Consider the following 13,065-nt stretch of genomic DNA (forward strand, 5'->3'; position numbering starts at 1 on the left):
TATACTTTTTGATACGTTGGAATTTCGCTTACGAGACGTTTGAATTACGACGTGTTGCTTTGTAAGTGAAATGAACTGATTGCATTTTCGGGAAGTGATAAATCGTTAACGATTACAACATTCAAAACATGTTACGCAACATCATACTGACGGAGCAGGAATCTTTTTAATTGCTCTGAAGTGAAAAAAATAAATCATTACTATTTTTGCAATGGAACGTAATAATTTATCATATATAATCAAACACGGATTTAACTGTATATACTATTAATATTTGCATCATTAATGCATATTTATTTCTTTTGAATAAGATATAAAAAATTGAACGGAGAGAATCAATGGTATCGACGATCAGGTTGAAGCGATCATTTCTCTCCCGTCGTAGAAATTGGTTAAATTAATTTCAACCGGCAGAGATTGTTCTTTCAAGCGTAAATCAGGCATAAGCTACTACGCCCCTGGCGAATCCTTTCGCATCCCGTCCTGTAACACTGTCGTCCTACCCTAAATACGCAGTAGAGAAATCAATACCCGAGCAGTCCGAGTAGCGTGCATGTGTCTCTTTGCGCGCGCATATATTACGTATGTATGTTTATCTATATATGCCAGTGTTAAAGAATATTTTTACTCTCTTATGCTTTTCCCTTGACCTGTTACTCGCCGTGCAAAATCCTCTCGTGCGAACGTCAATTAACGTCAACTCCGGTTAACTGGTGACTTGTCCACCTGTATCACAGGTAGCGCCGGTGATCCGGAAAAAGGTAAAGAATATCATTAACGGAGTTGTCATAAGTTAATCCAACGCGATCTGTTTACGCCGATGTTTATTTAACACTAATCTTGTTAACTGTTTTCCTTTTTCGTTTCTATTACAAAAGTACAATGAGATTGAATCATTATTTCGGAATTAATACAGAGCGTAATTCTGCTTAAAAATGTAATGGCATGTCATTGTAAAATTTTTGCTCGCAAATTTTGTATCTGAAAATAGATTTAAAAGTATTTTTAGATATAGAATACAAAATCTATTTATCTATTTATATATTGTATTTTTTTTATTGTGTGTTATTTTAATTATGTATAATTATTGTTTAATTATTTAATTATTATTAATTGAAATATTAAATGCTGATGCAGATGTAACTTTTACATCATGAAATGAACTTTATTATGAAATATTTAATAAATCAGATAAATTAATTTTACAGAGACTTATGCAATTTGCATTAATTATAAAAGAGATTTCAATTTGTAGCCTCTAATTTCGACATGTTAATACGACTAATTACGAACTCTCGATATATCTGCCGTCGATAAAATATTGTCTTTGCCTTCGATCCATTATGTAACAGAAAGCTTGAGGGTGGAGACACCGTAAGTGATGCACGTTTTAACCCCTGTTCCGTAATGCCTAACAAAATTTGACCTAGGACCTGGCTTCGACCTCCAAATTGCCTGCCATTTTGACGCTTGTTTGCGGGAATGGAAAAAGAAAAGATAACTGGCACACAAAGCAGCTCTCCCTTCTGAATTAGGATGCGCGTTTTTTTTTTTTTTTTTTTTGCAGAGTTTCGAATGACTTGTCTCGTGGTAGAGTCATCCGGGCTGTATATAGTCTCGTTAGAAAATGTGCCAGCACACAATTCTGACAATTAAAGCAGTCAATGACGCGGCTAATTAGCGCCTGCGATGCGTTCTTGCTGTTCGATGACGTTACATTCGCTGCACTAATGTTCGTAACTATTGCTGCAGTTATTATCGGCAAGAAAAATTAGAGCGATTATTTCGTCGACTTTTTATGCGCGGGAACATTTGTCGCGATCATAAAATCGTAACTATATATGATTGAGGAACAAGCTTCGCTTGTGCTTGATACATAATACTGTTATCGTCGATAATATCTAAATTAATATTTAAACGTAGGCTTTTTACACCACGTTATACATTCCTTCGCACTTTACGTCGCGACATTAGAATGCACAGACGCAAGGCGGATAATATTTTTGCGTCGCACTCTTTTATCGACGAGTCGTTGCGCAATAAGGCTCTCCGTGGCCGTTCTCGAGCGTGTTTCGCCGACGAACCGGCGCGGCGGCGGCTGCTGGTTCCAGTTTTTCAATAATACCGGTTCTCTCAGCTTCGCCGGCCGGCCTAACGAGAGCCGTTAGGTAACTCGAGGGAGATCGATCTCGTGTGCGACCGCGTATTGCCGTGCAGCGGCATGGCAGAGGGAACGGGGGAGCCCTGGAGGAACCAGGGCACCATTGTAAACCGCTGGAAGCTCTTGGAACACCCTCCGAGTCCTCCCATGGCAACCGCGTCCCCGCAACAGTCACCCTGTTCTCTCCCTCTCTCTCTCTCTCTATCTCGCGTAACCCTCGTATCGAGGGTGGGTTACCCCTTTCTGCGATACGATGCGAATTAAAAAATGCAAGGTTTACCTTTTGCGCGCCGAATACCGATGCGCAGCGACGTTCCCTGGAGTTAACTTAAGACCCGAGGATTGCCACTGTGAATTGGAAGTCGTGGCGATAATTTCTCCGTTAAGACCCCTCCGTTTAAGACGCCGTTGAAGCGAGGGGGAAAAAAAGAATCTTCCGAATGTTCCTATCGTCGCGTCGTTTTCGATGAATTTCTCTCGCGATTCTTGCCGTTCGCTGTAGTCGCTCTGATTGTTTTTGCTGGGTGCTTTGTATAAGGTTCATTATATCTTCTCTCCATAAATAACGAGTGATAAAGATACATTTGAAAAAAAAAATAATGTAGCAACAGTATTATTTTAGTTGAAAATAACCATGTCGATTTAATAACAGTATTAATGGAACAAATAAAATTTTATTAAAACGAGATCGTGATATCTTTGTGCCATTAATACTGGATTAGCAGTGTTATTTTCAATGAAAATAATGTTGGATATAACCATTTTTCTTTTCCGTGTGTAAAAATGAAATTTACAGCACGTGAACGTCCAAATCGGGTACAACCTTTGCGAAAATACATGAAATTTCTTTAGGAAATGGAGCGGAGACGCGTCCACGTGCGCAAATCGCGACAGACGTTACAAATTCCATGTGAATGACCTCGCGGCTGTGTCTAGCGATAAATCGGACAGGAGGAGTAGTGGAAATAGGAAAGTGGCGTGCTACGATGCAGTAACTCGACACGTGGCTTATATAGACGCTAAAACTAGGAGTGGTCCGCGACTCGAACCGCTCGGTCGTTGTGCTTGTGAAGTTGCCACGACATTCTATTAATATAAAAAATAAAATACTGACAATTCCAGTAATGCTTTTCACAGTTTTATAGTTCTTCATCAAGGTGAAAAGGCAATTTTTATATTAAAAAAAAACAAAAATTGAAAATGTAGCGTGCTAACTTCGCGAATCCTAGCGTAATATTTTCCCTCTAAAGTGCAAAAAAAAGAAAACTATTTTCACCTTTGACTACAGTTCCCATTAGTACTGGCCCAATTGTGTCAATGTACGTACTTTGAAAAAGAATTTCAACAATTATTCATGTTAAGGCGATGCTGGACCCGCCTGTATTATCGATAAAACAAGCGTTTTTGACGTTTTCGTTCCTGTCTAACCTCTTCGCAGTAGTTTCACAGAATAAAAATTCCTTCTCCACGATTACAATATCCGAGCTAATGTACCTGGCCCTGGTGTATATTGTGTCCAAAGCTGGAAAAAGTATGAAATTACAGATTTTCGACAGGAACGAAAACGTCAAAAACGACGTGTTATCGACCTCGATCAAGTTCGGCCGTCACTCCAGCATCCCCTTAATAGACTCTAAATGTCGATGATGTCACGGCATTTGAAAAAAAAAAGTGCTGATAACTTGTCGCAATTTCAGCGACATCTTTCGTTAGTTCTAGCAGAATTCTATGTTTTACAAGCATTTTTAAGATAATAACACGATAGGTCTGTTTTTTGTGGCTGAACTAGTGTATACTTTTGTAACGTAAAGAGTGAGAAAGGTATATGTGTTTGGCAAAAGCGAAAAGGAGAGTACTAATGCAGTCTAGTATAGGAATAAAAAAACAGATCTACCTATATAGTTTCACGTATCCAAAGTCTGCAGCTAATAACAGCGATGTTTACGGCGTACTGCATTTCGCAACGTGTATTATTTTTTCCCGCTTGACCTTTAATCGGCAATGCAATTTCATGTCATAAATCCGCACCTATTATCCGTTTTGATTTTCCAGATAATTAAAACGTTTACTGCTTTATACTGTGAACGGAAACGTGCCCAGCATGCGCGTACCGTTTATTTTTACGTAACTCCCGCACAGCTTCGTGAATCTCTCTCTCTCTCTCTCTCTCTCGCTCTCTCCGAGGTGCACGAGGCGGTTGAACGACCCGAATATTATCATTTCGTCGAATACTCGATACGCTAAGCGTTACATCGGCGCGATAGTTTATTATTGCAGTCCGCCGCACGAACCGCGGCTCTTTATCTCGCGACTCGGTAAATATTGTTTCTTGGGTGCTGTGACGAAGATAAATGCATCGAATGTCAGCGGCGCCAGCTTGCAGAAAATACTGAACCGGCAAAATGTCAAGCGCACAATACTCTGTTTCTTTCACCTACTGTTCTTGCATAATTAAAATTGCACAAGATAAATAATGTATAAATAATCTGCGCAATATTTCAAAAATAACAACGAGAATAATTAATGAAACAAGTGAATGACTTATTATAATAATTTTTTTTTTTTTTAAAAGAAAGTACAGTCAGAAAGTTAGTTTAAGAGGCAAGGGGAGGGGGGGTACAGCATTGTCTCTCTTCTTTGAAATGAGTTTTGAGAGAATGAAGTTGCCTCACCGAAACCGACGCTTATGCCGAGCGTTATATTTCGCCGTTGAACGTATAACATCGCTCTCATTATCTCAGCCTAGCTCAACTCTGATAAGAGATTGTTCCGTTAGCAAACATTCGCGAACTACGCTTTTTCTGACAAGGCCATGCTGTACGAGATGTAATCTGTTTATTAAGTTCTTTCGAGTGTAGTTCTATTTTTTCTAGATAAAACTGTTTAATGGAAAGATGCATGAACTACTCGAAATTTTAAAGAAATTTGCTTAACTTCTAAAATAATTTAATTGAATTAATCAGTAATTATAGCGCTTTTTAAAAAAAACTTTTTAATTAAATTTTATAATTTGTCTATATATAAAATTGTTATCTTATGTAACATTTCTTTCTTAAATATTTACGGGAATTTATGGGACAAAGGAAACGAACAAACTGTACGAAATCGTAAGTCGAGAGCAATCTACCTCGCAAAGGATGGCCCGCGTAATTTTCTCGAGGATTGCGCGGAACCCTCGTTGGTCTATGCTGAGTGCCGCTAGAGCTCTGAATGATACTCGTGTTCGAGGGGGCAGAGATTAATTAAAAGGACCGCTCGTAAGAACGACGTCGAAAAGCTTTTCTCGTAATTCAGTTGCTTTAGAAGAGATAAAAAGCGAGACCTTTCTTTCGCGAGTATCTTTTCATGCGTCTTGCTCGTCGGTTTGATGGACATTGATTTTTAATCAAGTGTAATGTCGATTAGCAGCGTTTTCGATCCGCTCGAGAGAGAGTTAATGGAAAATGATATTTGTATTTACCATTCGTCGTCTTGTTTCATTCCCCGTTATTTCCGAGATAAAGCTTCAGTGCATATTGAGATGTACTCTAATTTCTGTGCATTAATGGGTGTATATTTAATAGCGAATTACTACCTACGTATTTAATGAAAAGCAAATGCATCATATACATTTACTATTTATTCTATCGAATACTAATATATATATATATATATACAATATATAACTATTATATAATATTAATTGCTATAGTTTTTACGTTATCTTTTAATTTTAGTTTTAAATCTTAATTGCCGATTCGACTGTTGCTGTTAGCAAGGTTTTTGCCACGTCCGCAGTAACATAAAAGACCCATTAACCCTCCATGGTCAAGCCAGCGTAAGAACAATCACGCCATTTTCAGACAGTTGTTTCCAAGTAACGTAATCTTCCTGCTTCTCGTTGCTGGCGCTGATTAAATTCAAAACCAGTACGAAACACTGAACGAAAGTTTAGTCGCTTGCGTTTCAACTTGTGTTTCAAGCAGTGTTTTAAGTTAGGCTGTATTGTAATAATTTTGTAATACTCTTTTACGACACGAACGAGAAATCAGGATAAAGAAATATTTATATGTTCCCATCTGCTTTTGTTAAACTTTGATTGAGTTCGAAGTTTTTATCACTATGGAGTTTAAAAATTTTTACGTGTTTCAAGTTAAGATAAAATTAACTTGATTTTCACGGAAATACATCAACATTATTGTATGTTGCATTAATGTAACAACAATTAAAAGAGCATTTATAGAAAATTATTGAGATTAAAAATTGAGAATAAAATTTTTTTTGTCAAATTTTAAAAAGAATATATTTACAAAGAGTTGTAGACATATGTATACACGAATATGTATATATCCCTCATATATTCTTTCTCCCTTTATTCTCTCAAGTTTCCTTCATAATTTCTCTCTCTTCTTTTTTTGTTTTCTGAGTACATTTTGTGTGTTAACCCTCATTGTGGACTCTCTGCGCACAATGGAAGTTTGCATTAAAGGTCATTAGCTTAAACGTTCGCCTTCCTGTTGCGCAACTCGCGCAATTCAACGTGCTGTTATTCGTGAGACTGAGAGAGAGAGAGAGAGAGAGAAAGAGAAAAAGAAAGAGACAGAAACAGTGCGCTCGAATATAAAATAGTTATGTTAATTAGTAATTTAACAATGTGGTTTCTGTTTTTCATTTTTTAATATTTCTTTGTTATCAAAACGGTATCTGAGATTAGCAAGATTTTTAAAAATTTATTTTAAATAATTAAATTATTTATTAATTAAAATTTAATTTAAAAAATATATAGAAAGAGACATTGTTTTTGTTTTATATAAATACATTGTTATAAAATGTTTGAATAATCTTTATATATTTATCAATATTTATCATTTATTACTATGATGATATAATTATTTATTATTATGGAGAGTAAAAAGGTTTTTGTTTCTTGTGTCATGTGTTAACACGATTCTCGTCAATATGAACTTTGAATCGTAGACGATTGGACTATCCTTGAATTTATCCCTGAACTGGGATAAGAGTCGTGGTTCCCTTGAGAACTCGACCTACCTCAATCGGATCGATGCAAGATAGCTTCTCTCACCCCACATCACGCGCACTAGTATTTTTGTCCGTGAACTTGATATACACGGGTAATCTCCATTTTTTTCGAGAATGAAGGAAAAAGTATGGCTAGGCTGACTTTATACATACAAGTAATAGTGTCACGCGAAATAAATGATTATGCTTCTGTAATAAATTTAAAAGAAATAGAAGAAGAATTAAAGATGGAAAGTTTTGTTCTTCTCCATACTTATTTTTCATATGAATTTGACAGTAGACTGTAAAAAAAGCAGTTTGTTAAAATGTAAAGTTGGAAGTCACTTGAGATAATTTAAAGTAGGCTCACTTTCTCATGAATAGGTACGCATAAATTTTTCTTAATAATGATGGAAAAGAAAATAAGGAAATCAGAAATGGCAGATGCGTGTTTTCTCCTCATCTTCATCATCATTATGAAGAGAAACAACCGATGACCTCTCTTTGACGAACAGGATTATGAATGATAATGAGCAACGGTTCCTCCTTCCTTCTCGTACTCATTAAGCTAAAGAGTCACGGAAATTAAGCCAATTGTCAGGCGTGTTATTCCACGCTTAAATTATTACGAGGTATTCAAAATATAACACGATATTTTTCCATCTAACAGTTATTTCGCGTGTCATGTATTATAAAAATAGAATTTTTTACTATATTTTACAAATATTTTTTGTAATATTAAGAGATATAAGTAATATTATGCTGAGAATAAATTAAAATGAAATTAGTTTTGTCGCTTCAAGAATAAATCAAACGTAAGTAAAATGTCTATATGAGTCTCCGCGGTTTTAGTGGGTAAATATAATATATTTATAAAGTGGTGGAATATAATCCGCAAACAGTTGGAGTGCACTTGCCAATAAAGTTAGTTGCAACATTTCGTCAAGTTCGCTCGAGTGCGGAAGTCAAATATAAGCTGTCATATTTGTATGTGTCAATAATTTGTATTTGAGTTCCGTACCGAAGAGGATTCGTTCAGAGTTGAAACGCTTGTCATTAACTTATTGGTAAGTACATTCCAAGTATATTCTAATTATATCTTATCGCATATTATGAACATATTATTTATGCACTGACAACCGTGGAAGCTCATCTGTGGAAATAAATATTGTATTGAGAATAGAATTCAAATATTTTCTTCGAGACCATCACTGTTTCTTTCATTTTATTGTCGCGGTTAGTCATATATGTATTTTGGGAACCCACTTCCTGCCGTGCTGCGCATTTTGACAAATCGTGGTCTCGCGAGACAAAGCGTCTTCGCCACGACTGAAACAATGAGCGGTCAAACATTCGTCCGGGAAAGGAGGAGATGAGGAGGACCGATACCGGGGAAAGAATGATGGAAAGAAACGAGTCATAATCGGCGAGACGAATGTCATTTCTTCTCGTGCGGTCGTATAGTTGTTCTGACGGGTCTCTTAAGTAAAAAGGAGAAGTAACATGTATGCTTGATGGAAGGCACAAGGGAGAGCTCAACGTCTCGACACCCGGACATGATTGTGGACGAAAAATAATGACGGTGGACGCGTTTCCGTTTTCGTCGCGAAACGCGCAATACGTGAAGTCGAAACACTTCGGGTGCCTTTTACGGGTTTTCCTTTAGTCGATGACTGGTTTTTGTACTCTCCTTATACGAGAAAACGCTTCGCGTCCGTGTTTTCCTTTCTCGAGAATCGCCCAGGACTGGTACTCTCTATTACGCGAATGCTTAAGCTACGTACAATTTCAAATTTCTGTAATCTCGTATTCCCAAGTTGGAACGTAAGAAAAACCTTTGTCTGAATCGGCGAATCAATGTCGACCGCCACAAGAGACTACTGCGTCGCATATTAAAATTCACGAAGCGTTGCTGTGTTGCAATATCGCGAGGAAATCTCGCCACCCCACTGGATGCTTTTTCTACTCGCGGCGAAGCAAAATTATGAGCTCAGCGTTTCGAAGGGATAAAATAATAACGCGAAGATAAGAAACTGGAGGAAATTGCGAGCGATTGTTTTTTTTCGAACATTTTTTTTTAATAAATAGCGAATTATATAAATAAACAGAATATATGAGGTCTATTTTTATCACTGCATTGAAACGGGAAAGAAAATTTTCTTCTCGCTTTCGCTAAACTTTAAATATATCTCATTTTTTTTTATAACCAGTACACCACATAGTGAAAGAAAAGATTAGCTGCTGCATCCAATTAAAAATGCTATGCCATTCAGCTAATTTTTTTTTTCTGTGATAGTTTAGACTGCAAAAACGAACCTATGATATATATAGTATATAGGTATACGAATGAAACAATTAATTAAATATTTAGATAAGGATTACATTCTGTGTCGTTTGGTCTTTTAAAAACACAGGAAGTTACGAAGAGTACATTTTCTGTGCACATTTCTAACATCGCAATTTTTTGTAATTAGAATAAGAGATTAATCTCCTTCACGCATGGAATTCTCTGGTCGTGTACAACGTAATTGCTGTGCAGCTGCTAGGTATCCGTAGATTTTTGTTGGCATTGGTATCCCAAGTAATTAATGCAGAATGGCGCGAGGTGAGCAGAAACTTATTACGACGGACATTTTTCCCCCGTGGCTGATAGCACTTTTCCTCTTTCTCTCACATTTCTTCTCGCAGTTTACCACGGCTCGCACGCGTCTTTGTTCAAGCAGACGTCTGCGCGTGTTGGCTTTATCCCCTCGCTGTCTCCCACAGGGAGTCTGAGCAAGGGGAGACCCTGATAGAGAAATAGTTGGAATACGAGGCGTTACGCGCGGTGATTTGGTTCTTGTGCACAATGGATCGATCTGTCTGCGTTCTTCCGTGCCGAACGTGAACCTCCAGCAACGCGCATGAGATATTCCAGCGTTATTCCAAACTTGTCCATATTATTCGCATCGGACAGGTACCTTGAGAAAATTTTCCCCTTCGAGTTGTAAAGTATTAATAGACCTGCGCACACATTACAAATGTGCGAATAATAATCATGTATAATATAATATAATTCTTCTTTATTCCCCAAGTTATTCGCCAATATCCCCGCAGGCTAAAAACTGATGGGGGGGAGGGGGAAGTCTTTAACAACTGATAATTGAAGAGAGGCGTGGGATGATCGATAGAGAAAGTTCACCATCGTTAGGCGTAACTGATTAAAGTCCGAAGTATCTTTGGTGTGTAGCAGTAATTAAGATATAAATTCTCCTAGTGAAATAGTGTCCCTGAAATACTTCTAAGTTGGAGCGGTGTGGCGCGGCACGGAAAGTCGCTCGCGTGAAACGACCTCTGAGCCATCGGCTGTGCGGCTACGAGGGGAATTCTGCGAAAAGTTGGTAGATTTATTATACTATTACCAGGGGTTATGGAACCGACCGGGAAGAAACGCTTATGGGCGCGAACGTCGAAATTTGCCTGCGGGAGGTCAATATAACGTTTTTTGGCCGGGAGGTGGCGAGATCCAAACAAGGTGGCTTTCCCTTTCAGGCACACGCACTGTCCGCGAGAGAAAATCATTCTCGACGAAACGTTCCCACGAGAAGGAGGCGCGCGCACGCACGCGGCGAGGCACGTCGACCTTTCGATTTTGCGTGAGCGGTCTAACTTGGCCAATCGTCGGATGAACTAAACGCGTATTTGCACATAATCGCGCGGGGAACTGCGAGATACCGGCCGATGAAAATCGCTCGCCCCCCTGCGACGAGTGAACGTTTCTACGGTGAACCTATTTATTGCGCAAATGGACGCCGTCTGATGAAATATTGTTGAACGTGAAATACGGTCGAACAATTTTCCGTAGTACGTAAGAATCACAATCGCCGCGAGTCTCGTGCGCGATGATCTACACGTGGACTCGGAGAGATTTTAGCTTCAGCCGTCATAAAAGTCGCCGTAGATCATCGGATTTAGCATTTAAAACTGTGCAATTTGCTGAGACTGCGACTGTATAAAGTTGCGCGATTTCGAGAATAAGGTTTCTTTGGGAAATCTAAGAGAAAAGGCCACGGTTGTCGATTGTCAGCGAATAATCGTGAGAAAGTTTAATCATATATGTGCGATATTATCGGGGGGTATTCACGGTGCTATTTCATATTTATCGTCTGCTATTATCAGCAGTCTAATGTATCAAATACATCGATAAGATATTTATCGATACTTTCTTCATGTTATCATTAATTGAATTAACAATTTCGCACGAGGCTATCGATCTTTTTGAAGAAGCCGTCGGTACTCGACTTTCCGAAAAATTTTTTGTTCAACATCTAAAGTGACGTTTATAAAATATAAAACTTAAACGTCTCAAGTTGCAAGAAAGTGACCAATTACAATCGAATGTGAGAAGAATAAATCGACTATGATTAGTCAATTTCTCACTCTCTAAATTCTTTGGAGTGAAATCTCACTGTAAAGAGTGAAAATTGAGCCAATCTTGAAAAAGAGTGGTTCAATTTTCAATCTTTAAGAGGGAGTTTTCACTCCTCAGAGTGACAATTTACTCGAAAAGTTTTAGAGAATATGACTTAAGATTTAAAGCTTAAATTTTACGCTTTAAAATCTCATTGTAGACGCTTAATATCTATAATCGAAAAGTCAGCATGCGGTAGCTCCGGTACGGCTTATATATTGATCACGCGGCGGCTGGAGATTATCATCGAATTTTCATTACTTTCACACGCTGGGGCGTCTGCGATAGCGGACCTAAAAGTTCTGCCGGGTGGTACTGCGCATTGTCCGGACCGACGGAATGGCATCCTATTAAAGTCACCAAGATGGAGCCGCCCGATCCTCTCCTGGTCGAAGTGCCAGAGATAGTTGGAGGGTAGGAAGCACGATGTCTCAGGTATGTATGTACCTCGTATAACCTGCGTGACTCGTATTTCTGGGCACCGATATTTCCCGTAAAATACCGTGAGTATTCTACCGAGACGCACGCGAAGTGAGATGATATGTTCCTCGGTAAACCATGAATTATTAAGTATTTTTTTTTACGCCGCGCGTTAGCTTTTAGTTGTTAATCAATTCTACTTTCCGGATGCGTCAAGCACTTCGACAGATTTCAAATACTTTTTGTCGATGTTTTTATACGTAATGAGAGATAAATTATTTAATATAACTTCTGTCGTTTCTGTTTTTTGTCCTTTTCTCTCGTTTCTGTTTTTAAAAATAAAATAAGTAAAGAAAATTTAGTACATGATTTAAAGATATTAGATATTTTTATATGTAAATATCTTGATTGGTCTTTAAAATTATTTTGGATAAGTATATACGTTTTGTTTTTTAATTCAATCTATTTGATTGCAATATTAAACAAGTATAATGTATTTACGGCGCAAAAGGACGGGAAATATTTTTCACGCTTACGATACGATGATGTGTTTTAACAGGGCTATAATTTAAACTTTAGACGACGTCGTTACAAGGGATGAAAGTTCGGCCTTGTAATCGTTCGTAGCTTTGAATGTCAAGGGCAAGGGGTGGTGGCTGGGTTTGTGGTTGCGAGCAAACTGGCAGGGGTGGTGCGATGGCAATGGTCGATATTGGAAGCATCCAGAATCGGCCAAATTTACGACTGTGGCCGGGGGCGATTTCGGTTCTGAACGAATTCTTCTCGCACAATGATACACTGCGTAGCATTTGTGTTGGGCCGGTTTTTCAGAGATAGAAAAACTGGTTTTCGTCATTGATTGAGAACTGCTGTGGCTGTTTCTTACAGAGATCAGATTTAACGTTAGATCAGAAACGTTCGGTTAGAATTAATAGTGTCAATTTATTATTTATTGTTATGATACGTTTTTTTATACTTTCGATTATTAATATCACCGTAATAATTAAATGTTTTATTAGCATCTATAGATAAATGT

General features: G+C 38.0%; 1 protein-coding gene across 1 annotated transcript in view; it reads left to right on the forward strand.

Annotated features, from left to right (window-relative positions):
• heca (hdc homolog, cell cycle regulator) overlaps nucleotides 1-13,065 on the forward strand; it is a 145,559-nt gene that overhangs the window by 30,123 nt on the left and 102,371 nt on the right. The window lies entirely within an intron of this gene.

Source organism: Cyphomyrmex costatus, unplaced genomic scaffold (assembly GCF_001594065.2).
Source record: "Cyphomyrmex costatus isolate MS0001 unplaced genomic scaffold, Ccosl1.0 scaffold164, whole genome shotgun sequence".
Lineage (NCBI taxonomy): Eukaryota > Metazoa > Arthropoda > Insecta > Hymenoptera > Formicidae > Cyphomyrmex > Cyphomyrmex costatus.